An 11,140-nucleotide genomic window follows, 5' to 3' on the forward strand; every position below is an offset into this window, starting at 1 on the left:
CTTACTGTCCCTGCATGGCCATCATGCCCTGGGCTCCAATCATTCTCCATGGGGCCAAACAGAACTCATAAGTAAGCGACAGCCCCATAAAAAAATAGTTGAGGGCGGGCCTAATGGTCATGCAGGTGCAGAGTGCAAACCATTCATTGCACAGAAAAGCCACTTAAAGGGGTACTCTGATGAATAAAAATTGTTCCTAACTGGTGTCAGAAAGTTATATAGATTTGTAATTTATTTCTATAAAAAAAAAACTACAGTACTTATCAGCTGCTGTATATCCTGCAGGAAGTGGTGTATTCTTAATAGCTTGACACAGTGCTCTCTGCTGCTACCTCTGTCTATCTCAGGAACTGTCCAGAGCAGGAGAGGTTTTGGGGATTTGCTGCTGCTCTGGACAGTTCCTGACATGGACAGAGGTGGCAGCAGAGAGCACTGTGTCAGATTGGAAAGAATACACCACTTTCTGCAGGACACACAGCAGCTGATAAGTACTGGAAGACTTGAGATTTTTGAATAAAAGTCATGTACAAATCTATATAACTTTCAGTCACTAGTAACTTCAGTTATATGAGCCAATATCATGTGATCTTCCCAGACATGACAGATATAGACGTAGATTTTATCAGTACGTGACACTACAGTAATGTACACTAGAGTTACAGTTCTCTTCCCTCTGGAGGAGAGCTAATTTACATACTTTTTTCCCCAGGAAGCATTGCCTGTGATTCTCCCTACACCGCAGGATCACCCCAATCAGTAACCTCTAAAATACAGTAACTCAATAGCCTAAGGAGGAATCCTGCAGGCGGCTCAAAACCACACACAACTACATGGGGGCCAATGTCTATTGTGGCACAAATCTACGGGAATTCTGAATGGAAACCATGAAGCCTGATCTGTACAGACATCTGAGGATAGAGGGATTCTGTCATGACTTTGATCTGTCTTGTTTCTTTGCCCTGTAGCGCTCTCCTACCTAGATAGAACCTGCAGCACTCTCACACGAAGATTCCTGTAACATGCGTATAATAGCAACACTGCTGCCGGGAACGATATAAAGGTAAAAAAAAAAGAGAAGGAATTTTAAAAAGATTATTATTATTATTATTATTATTATTATTATTATTATTGGGTACTCCATCTATTTTTTTTCCTTTCAATTCAATTGGTTTCAGAAGGTTATACAGAATTGTATTTTACTTCTATTTAAAAATCTCCAGTCTTCCAGTAGTTATCAGCTGCTGTATGTCCTGCAGGAAGTGGTGGACTCTTTCCAGGAATACTCTAGCAAAAAAAAATAAAAAAATAATAAAAAATAAAAAAATAAATAACCTGGAACCAGAAAGTGCCAAAGATTTATAATTTAAGTCTATTAAAAAATCTCGTCTTCCAGTGCTTATCAGCTGCTGTATGTCCCGCAGGAAGTGGTGTATTCTTTCCAGTCTGTTACAGTGCTCTCTGCCGCCACCTCTGTCCATGTCAGGAACTGTCCAGAGCAGGAGTAAATCCCCATTAAAAACCTCTCCTGCTCCGGACAGTTCCTGACATGGACAGAGGTGGCGGCAGAGAGCACTGTGTCAGACTAGAGAGAATACACCACTTCCTGCAGGACATACAGCAGCTGATAAGTACTGGAAGATTGGAAACTTATAAATAGAAGTAAATTACAAATCTATATAACTTTCTGACACTAGTTAATTTGAAAGAAAAATATTTTATCCCTTTAATAATAATAATACAAAATTATTATTATTATTATTATTATTATTATTATTATTATTAATAATAATAATAATAATAATAATAATAATTATTATTATTATTATTATTATTTTTAGTCTATACAAATGGTGAGTCAAACATTACATTTTCTTCATCTACTGTATGACGAAGGCAGAATAGAAAAATAATTCAGAAGTGGATGAATATAATAGACAGTAAAAAAAAAAAAGAATAGTAACAAAACAAAGAGTAAGGTTATTCCGCTAAAATAAAAAGTCTGAAGATTTTTGGATAATTTGGAGTTTTCATTGTTACAGTAAATTTGTTGTCATTTTGGGTCTTTGTCCAGTCATTTTATGAGTCTGCATTGCTGGTAATTGAATGGAGCCTGTTATAGGACATTGTGGTCTCCCAGCTGCTGCCAGTGACTGGAGGTCATAGATAGATTCGGGATGAATCACAGGGCAGAGCAAAGCGCAGAGAACGGGTGAAATAGGAGACCTTGTAATATCAGATGATGGATATAACATGTTCCTGCTCAAGTGGTGGTTTATCCCAAGGGGCCGGAGACGCTATAATTCAGATTATCACCGACAAAGAAGAGACTGTAATAAAGTCTATCGAAAAGAATTATAAACTACAACTAAGAGAGTGTGTGAGTACTGGGCAAGTGGGACTCTACAGAGAGAAATGTAACCTTCTGCACATGGGCACTAATAATTAGCATGTGCTACATCCACTGCAGGCATGGCAAATCTGGGGCCAAAGTCAATCTTAAAGGGCCGGTACCGAATTAGTTCTTAAAAGGTCAGTACTGAATTAGCTCTTAAAGGGCTGGTATCATGTCCATTCTTAAAGGGCCCATACTAGATTCACTCTTACAGGATCGGTACTGTGTTCCCTCTTAAAGGGGTAGTGCGGTGGTAAAGAATTATTCACAGAATAACACACATTACAAAGTTATACAACTTTGTAATGTATGTTATGTCTGTGAATGACCCCCTTCCCCGTGTCCCACCACCCCCACCCGTGTACCCGGAAGTGTGGTGCTCTATACATATCTGTCACATGCCGACTCGTCTCCGATCTTCAGTCAGCAATGTCATCGTCGGACAGCCGGGCCGAATCCCTCCGTCCGTCCTGAGTGCCGGCCGCCCTCTTCAGCGTCATCAGATGCTCAGCCGCGATTGGCTGAGCACAGTTATGCTCAGCCAATCGCGGCTGAGCAGCCGATGACGCGGCAGAGGGCGGCCGGCACTCAGGACGGAAAATTCGCTATGCGATCGCTTAAGCCTATCTCACACATAGGTGAAATCGCTGAAAGACTGTTTACACGGAACGATCTGCGAATTTTTTGTGAACGATCAACGATGATTTGAGAACATGTTGAAAGATCAAAATGAACGATTTTTTGCTTGTCGTTTGATCGTTCGCTGCGTTTACACGTACGATTATCGTTCGAATTTGACCGTTATCGTGCAAAAACGAACGATCAATCGTCCCGTGTAAAAGTACCATTAGACATTGTTCGGTCGTTCGCAATAGATACGAACGCAATAGCGAATAAATAGCGAAGAAGAAACAATCGCAATTAAGATCAAAAGTAACGATTATCGTTCCATGGAAATGAGTGAATGTTTTCAGGTCTTTCGCAATAGCGGTCATTTGAGATCGTTAATCGTTAACGATTCTGCAAACGATAATTGTCCGGTGAAATAGGGCCCTAAGCCTTAGCTTAGTAATGGATGTCGTCTATCCATAAACACATTGTGGGACCACACAGCCTTCTCCTGAATTCTTATTTTAAAAGCATTTGTGGGAACACAGCCTAACGCCTCTCTCTCCCCACTTCTGTCTGAGCCCTGGCTAGTATCTTCCCCTGCACTGCAGCTTCTAGTGTCCATCAGGTGACTAGTTAAGGCTGCAGTGCAGCTGAAGATTCCATCCAGCACACAGCCAGGACTAGGGATGAGGGGTGGGATGTCAACATTTTGCTTCTCTACCGTCTACTATAGGAGGACCTACACAGGGGGCCATCTTTTATAGGGGGTTGCAAAGAGGACCCAATCTACTATATAGAAAATGCACTTAACTCCTTGCTCATGTGTGAGAAACCCCATGTAGAGCAGGGACTCCTGTCATTTTTATTGTCATCCTATATATATGGGATAGAATATAAAAGCTGGGAAATTGTACTTGGTAAGGGGTGAGTTGGGGACAAGGTGAAGCTTTGCACATTAGTGATGGATAATCGTAGAGTTGCTTGTCATCGTGATGATGCGCCGTGTAGAAATCAGAAGACTGAAGATGAAAGTCGGACTTTAGAAGCAAACATTCGTTCTCAGTGATTGATACGCTTTGTTAGGATACAATAGTGTGAGATGGGAGCTCACCCCCAGTCATCGGATGCAATGCATTTCATGGCCATGAATCATCTACCCGTGCTTTACAGGGTTTACTGCAGCTGTTCTGCCATGGTGCCAGGATCCCGAGGGCAGCCGTATTACAGTAACATACTGAGGGCATGAGGATCAGTATCATATTACACCCACACTGTGTCCTATATTCTCCCAGATTATGTGTCTGTATTCTCACCATAAAGAGGGATAGCGCATTATTAGCCAATGCCATCACTCTATAAGATCACGGTGCCCCATAAAATCAGCTTACTTTTAAAGTTTTTAAGTTTTTACTACTTTTTTTTTTTTAATTTTAGGACCATTCTAAAATTTTTGCTGTGTTATTAGTTTTGTGGGGATGATGATGCGGGTTGTATGCAGTATTCTATGAATACACCTAGTATACTTTAAAGTGTAACTATCATTTAAAGGGAATCTGTCAATGAATGCCGTAAATGAGGGCATCATAAACTAGTGACAGAAATGCTGAACAGATCGTTGTATTACTTACATCATTCTGTTCAGCCGTTCTCCTAATATGCAGGAGAATAGGATTTTTGCCATATACACACACACACACACACACACCCGCCCTCCAGCTGCTGATTGACAGTTAACTGCCTATACACAGCATAGATAGATAACTGCCAATCAGCAGCTGGTGGGCGGAGTTTTCTGCATCTCATGAATATCCAGGACTACTGGGCTCATGCACATAATGGAGAGGACTACTTGTTGTCCATGTTATTCAGCAGGATATCTCTGGATCAGCTGCACAGACCAGGGTGAGTGACACATCATTCTCTTTAGCTTCTCTGTCACTAGTTTATACTACCTTTATATAGGACAACATAAACCTGCTGACAGAGTCTCTGAAAACAAATGTCTGACATGTCATAGTGTGCTCTGCCTTTTCTATCTCACTGCAGCAAATCAGAGAGTGAAGTGCTGAGCCATGCGCTTCTCCCCCCATGTCCAAATCCAAACCCCGGACGAATCCAAACTTTTGACATTCTGCAAGAAATCAACCTTATTTTACTTCAACCTGTAATAATCTGCTTAGTTGGCAAAGGTTCGTGCCCAGGAGTTGTCACTATGGAAGGTGCCGGTAGCACAGGGCGTTTGTGCTTCCAATCCAGGGGTGTACCCGCTGACGCACGTTTCAGATTTCAAAACAGCTTGATGTGTCTCCCAATGTATAGGACCGGCAGAGGTTATACACCTGCAGGGATTGCAATACCAACAAAGAGGTCAGGGAACAGCAATGGGAGAAGGCGGAACCTGCAGAGGCATCTATAATGGTGATGGAGGCCAAATTGTGGGACCAGATAGTCTTGATGTTAAAGGGGAACTCCAGGTAGAGGTAAAAAATGAACCTTCTGCAGAAGCAAATCACATTACTTACCTATCTATCCCAGTTTTGAAACTACCAAAAATCCATTAGTTTTGGTAGGTTTTGTTTTGTTTTGTGTTTCTGCACTTCCTGGTTGAGCAGTTGTACACAGTAGAGATGAGCGAGTAGTGAAATATTCGACTTTCGAGAATTCGAATCGAATAAGTATCGATATTCGACTATTCGAACGAATATTCGATCCCATTATAGTCTATGGGAAAAAAATTCTTGGCACTTGGAAATCCAAATTCGACCACTTGGAGGTCACCAAGTCCCCATGAAACCTCCCTAAACGATGCCAATACCTCCGAAATAACACTGGAACATTAGGGGGAGCATGCCTGGGTGCACCCAACACCCCAAAATCGCAGTATAATGCACTCTCCGCAGTTGCGAAGGAAAAATATTTGAGAACGCTTTACGAATGTTTACGGCAATGTTCACACATTTCCTTCGTATTTCGTGCGCAGCGTTACATACATGATTCTAATGTGCGTCCGTAGAGCGTCACGTAATTCACGCGTATCACGCATTACGCTGTACGAATGCTAGGCCGCAGCAGAGCGGAGATTAGGCAACTGGCACAATAGGTATCACGTGCCTTTTACTGGGCAACTGGCACAATAGGTATCACGTGCATTTTACTGGGCAACTGGCACAATAGGTATCACGTGCCTTTTACTGGGCAACTGGCACAAAGGTATAAGGTTTACGTGCCCTCAGTGGGCTAAACCAGGGACACTATAAGTCACTTGTACACACAGGGTACTGGAATGAATACACCTGCTGCTGTTATATCATCTATGTCTTAGCACTAAAAAGGACTTTTGGGTTCTGTAGTAAGCCTGCCTAACTAAACCGCTACTAAAACCTATCTCTCCCTGCTCCAAGATCTTTCCCTGACTAGGTTGAAAGCTCATCTGCGGTCAAGAGGCGGAAGTCAATTATTAAATATTCGAGGTCATGTGGTTCAGCCATCCAATGAGGGTACACGCCATTTTTGTGCTGCGTGCGTACTCCCAGGGTCCCTCATGGCCTCCCTGCATGATGATTGGATTAAAAAAAGCGCCAACTGCGATGGGAGGGCTTTCAAATGTTTCCCGCATATTCGTCACACTACTCGATTGAATTCGAATCTTTTGAATACCGCAATATTCGATTGAATATTATCTCAATCGAATCGTATTTGCTCATCTTTAGTACACAGTACTACAGGTTCCAGAATACAATGCTTTCCCTCAGCTGTTCCATCACAGTCCTCCACCCTGCCCATTCCCCGCCCAAATCTTTTGCAGAACATCTAGGCTGTGTTCACACATTGCAGTTTTATTGTGTTACTGAATAATTTGCAGTACTTTATCATTTCATTGTGTTCCCACAAGGGAGGGGTACTCCAGCAACAGAAAAGTTGTTGTTTTTTTAGATCAACTGGTGACAGTTGATTTAAAGTTATATAGAATTGATATAGATATAGAAAGTTATATAGATTTGTAAATTGTAAAATTTCCAGTCTTCCAGTACTTATCAGCTGCTGTCCAGAGCAGTAGCAAATTTTCATAGAAAACCTCTCCTGCACTGGACAGTTCCTGACATGGACAGAGGTGGCATCAGAGAGCACTGTGTCAGACTGGAGAGAATACACCACTTTCTGCAGGACATACATCAGCTGATAAGTACTGGAAGACCGGAAGTAATTTACAAACCTGTATAACTTTCTGACACCTGCTGATTTAAAAAAATAATGATAATTAAGAAAAAATCCACTCTTAAACCAAAGCAAATTTTCCCATAAGAAATTACTGATATGCAGACAATTTGTTCCACACCTCAAAAATAATGATTTTTTAAAAAATTCTGAATAACATGTAAAACAGATAAAACAAACAATTAGAAACAGCTGAATATGTGATATTATAAGTTACTGTACAGTATAGCAGCAGTGTGTATAGCTAAGTGTGAGTGCAGGCACATTATAGCAGCAGTGTGTATAGCTGAGTGTGAGTGCAGGCACATTATAGCAGCAGTGTGTATAGCTGAGTGTGAGTGCAGGCACATTATAGCAGCAGTGTGTATAGCTGAGTGTGAGTGCAGGCACATTATAGCAGCAGTGTGTATAGCTGAGTGTGAGTGCAGGCACATTATAGCAGCAGTGTGTATAGCTGAGTGTGAGTGCAGGCACATTATAGCAGCAGTGTGTATAGCTTAGTGTAAGTGCAGGCACATTATATCACCAGTGTGTATAGCTGAGTGTAAGTACAGGCACATTATAGTAGGAATGGAAAGGATGGGAGACACAAGGGCTGACAGAGACTGCAAGGGGCATGAAGTAGGAAGGAAGATGATCTGCTATGATTTGGAAGAACGAGAGACTTCAAAGGTCAGAGTAAAGAGCTGTAGACCCCGCTATGCAGACCATGCCCCTCCCCCACTCCTCCTCCCACCCAGTACAGGGAGCTCTTACACCAAAGCAATGCTCTTAAACCAAGGTACCACTGTATATTCCCTCTGGAGTACCCCTTTAAATGGATGTCAAAACATGCGGGGAGTTGTAAATTCCCAAGAGATGGCGAGGCGCATAGTTTAGATAATAGTGAAATCTCATTGAGGTTTGGCTCTGTGTTTGATGATAGTGACCTGACTCATGTATCACGCTCCACATTTTACAGATTACTGATCCAGGATATCCACCAGGGAAGATGATCTAAGTCGTGTACCAAGGAGAGAGTGCCCGGGTTCTCTGTCCTAGGACAATGCTGAGGTATGTTCTACCCACAGGTTGGCACCAGGTACAATAGTTGGCACCAACTTTATCTTAGTGAATCAGCCATTATGTCACATCAGTATCCGTTCTCATTGGGTGAGCAGAATTACACAAGATTTCCCGTCCGCACATGAGTTGGGTCATGCACTGTGGAATGTTTGTACAAGAAAAGTGCAAGATATTTATCTTCCAAACCGACTGGTGGTATACAACTATTCCCCCACCCCGAGCAGAACGACTGATCACTCTGATCCTCAGATACTGATCTCTGATGTGGTGGAGGGCCATAAGGATGAGAGCAAAGGGGGGGGGGGTCCTGCATTACATATGGGGGGTCCTGCTCTACATATAATGGGGTCCTGCAGTGCATAAGAGGCCGCTGCACTATATATGGGGTGGTCCTGTATTACTTATGGGGGGTCCTGCTCCACTACATATGGTGGTGGTGGGTTCTGCATTATATATGAGGGGGGCTGCACTACATATGCGGGTCCTGTACTATATATGGGGAGTCTTGCACTATATATCATATGGTCCTGCATTACATATAGGGAGTCCTTCAATATATATGGGGTGGTCCGCAACCTGCATTACATATGGGATGGGGGTCCTGCACTACATATGGGATGGGGGTCCTGCACTACATATGGGGTGGGGGTCCTGCACTACATATAGGGTGGGGGTCCTGCACTACATATGGGGTGGGATTCCTGCACTACATATGGGGTGGGGGTCCTGCACTATATATGGGGGATTCTGCACTACATATAGGGGAGGTGGTCCTGCACTATATATGGGGGTTCTGCACTACATATGGGTAGGGAGTCCTACACTATATATGGGGTGGGGGACCTGCACTACATATGGGATGGGGGTCCTACACTACATATGGGGTGGGGGTCCTGCACTACATATGGGGTGGGGGTCCTGCACTATATATGGGGGTTCTGCACTACATATGAGATGGGGGTCCTGCACTACATATGGGGTGGGGGTCCTGCACTATATATGGGGGATTCTGCACTACATATGGGGTGGGAGTCCTACACTATATATGGGGTGGGGGACCTGCACTACATATGGGATGGGGGTCCTACACTACATATGGGGTGGGGGTCCTGCACTACATATGGGGTGGGGGTCCTGCACTATATATGGGGGTTCTGCACTACATATGAGATGGGGGTCCTGCACTACATATGGGGTGGGGGTCCTGCACTATATATGGGGGATTCTGCACTACATATAGGGGAGGTGGTCCTGCACTATATATGGGGGTTCTGCACTACATATGGGGTGAGGGTCCTGCACTACATATGGGGTGGGGGTCCTGCACTATATATGGGGGTTCTGCACTACATATGGGATGGGGGTCCTTCACTATATATGGGGGTTCTGCACTACATATGGGGTGGGGGTCCTGCACTACATATGGGGTGGGATTCCTGCACTACATATGGGGTGGGATTCCTGCACTACATATGGGGTGGGGGTCCTGCACTATATATGGGGGGGGGGGGGTCCTTCACTACATATGGGGTGGGATTCCTGCACTACATATGGGATGGGGGTCCTGCACTATATATGGGGGGTTCTGTACTACATATGGGGTGGGATTCCTGCACTACATATGGGGTGGGGGTCCTGCACTACATATGGGGTGGGATTCCTGCACTTCATATGGGGTGGGGGTCCTGCACTATATATGGGGGATTCTGCACTACATATAGGGGAGGTGGTCCTGCACTATATATGGGGGTTCTGCACTACATATGGGGTGAGGGTCCTGCACTACATATGGGGTGGGGGTCCTGCACTATATATGGGGGTTCTGTACTACATATGGGATGGGGGTCCTTCACTACATATGGGGTGGGGGTCCTGCACTATATATGGGGGTTCTGCACTACATATGGGGTGGGAGTCCTGCACTACATATGGGGTGGGATTCCTGCACTACATATGGGGTGGGATTCCTGCACTACATATGGGGTGGGGGTCCTGCACTATATATGGGGGGGGGGGGGGTCCCGCACTACATATGGGGTGGGATTCCTGCACTACATATGGGATGGGGGTCCTGCACTATATATGGGGGGTTCTGTACTACATATGGGATGGGGGTCCTGCACTATATATGGGGCTTCTGCACTACATATGGGGTGGGGGTCCTGCACTACATATGGGGTGGAGGTCCTGCACTACATATGGGGGGTCCTGCACTACATATGAGTAGGGGTCCTGCACTGCATATGGGGTGGGGTTCCTGCACTACATATGGGGTAGGGGTCCTGCACTACAAATGGCGGAGGTGGTCCTGCACTATATATGGGGGTTTGTCATCTATCTTAGGGACATATTATAACAGTGAACCCCTTTCTTCCTCAGGAACCTAACCCTACACTTCATCTCTACCCCAGACCACCAGGGATGTTGGCATTGACCCCTTCAGTACTTAAAACCACTTGAAAGTGAGAATAAACCTTGTTACTATCTTAGACCACTTGGGATGTTAGTGTTTATTCTTTTATTACCCAATCCCACTGACATGTTACCATTAACTCTTTCATTACCCTAGACCACCAGGGATCTGTCCACAGACCGCTTCAGTACCTAAAAGGGTTTTCCAATCTCGGCTAGCCATCCCCTATGTATAGCATAGGAGATAACAGGTTGATTGGTGGGGGTCCAACCACTGGGACCCCACCGATCACAAGAATGAATGGAAGGAAGGGAGTACCCCACCACTGCTCCATTCATTGTCTAAAGTTGTTCAGCGCTCAGAATACATGGAGTGATGGCTGCAGGGGATGTGCAGACTGTCAGCGGGGTCCAGGAGCGGAACACAACGTTGGTACCGGGAGG

General features: G+C 44.4%; 1 long non-coding RNA gene across 1 annotated transcript in view; it reads left to right on the forward strand.

The window, feature by feature from the left end:
- LOC138784302 (uncharacterized) overlaps positions 1-10,751 on the forward strand; it is a 46,999-nt gene extending 36,248 nt beyond the window's left edge. The window contains exons 3-5 of the long non-coding RNA XR_011361809.1: positions 966-1,060; positions 8,181-8,272; positions 10,664-10,751. This is a non-coding gene — a long non-coding RNA (uncharacterized lncRNA). The remainder of the gene's footprint in view (positions 1-965; positions 1,061-8,180; positions 8,273-10,663) is intronic.
- Positions 10,752-11,140: the final 389 nt, after the last annotated feature.

Source organism: Dendropsophus ebraccatus, chromosome 2 (genome assembly GCF_027789765.1).
Source record: "Dendropsophus ebraccatus isolate aDenEbr1 chromosome 2, aDenEbr1.pat, whole genome shotgun sequence".
Taxonomy (NCBI): Eukaryota; Metazoa; Chordata; class Amphibia; order Anura; family Hylidae; genus Dendropsophus; species Dendropsophus ebraccatus.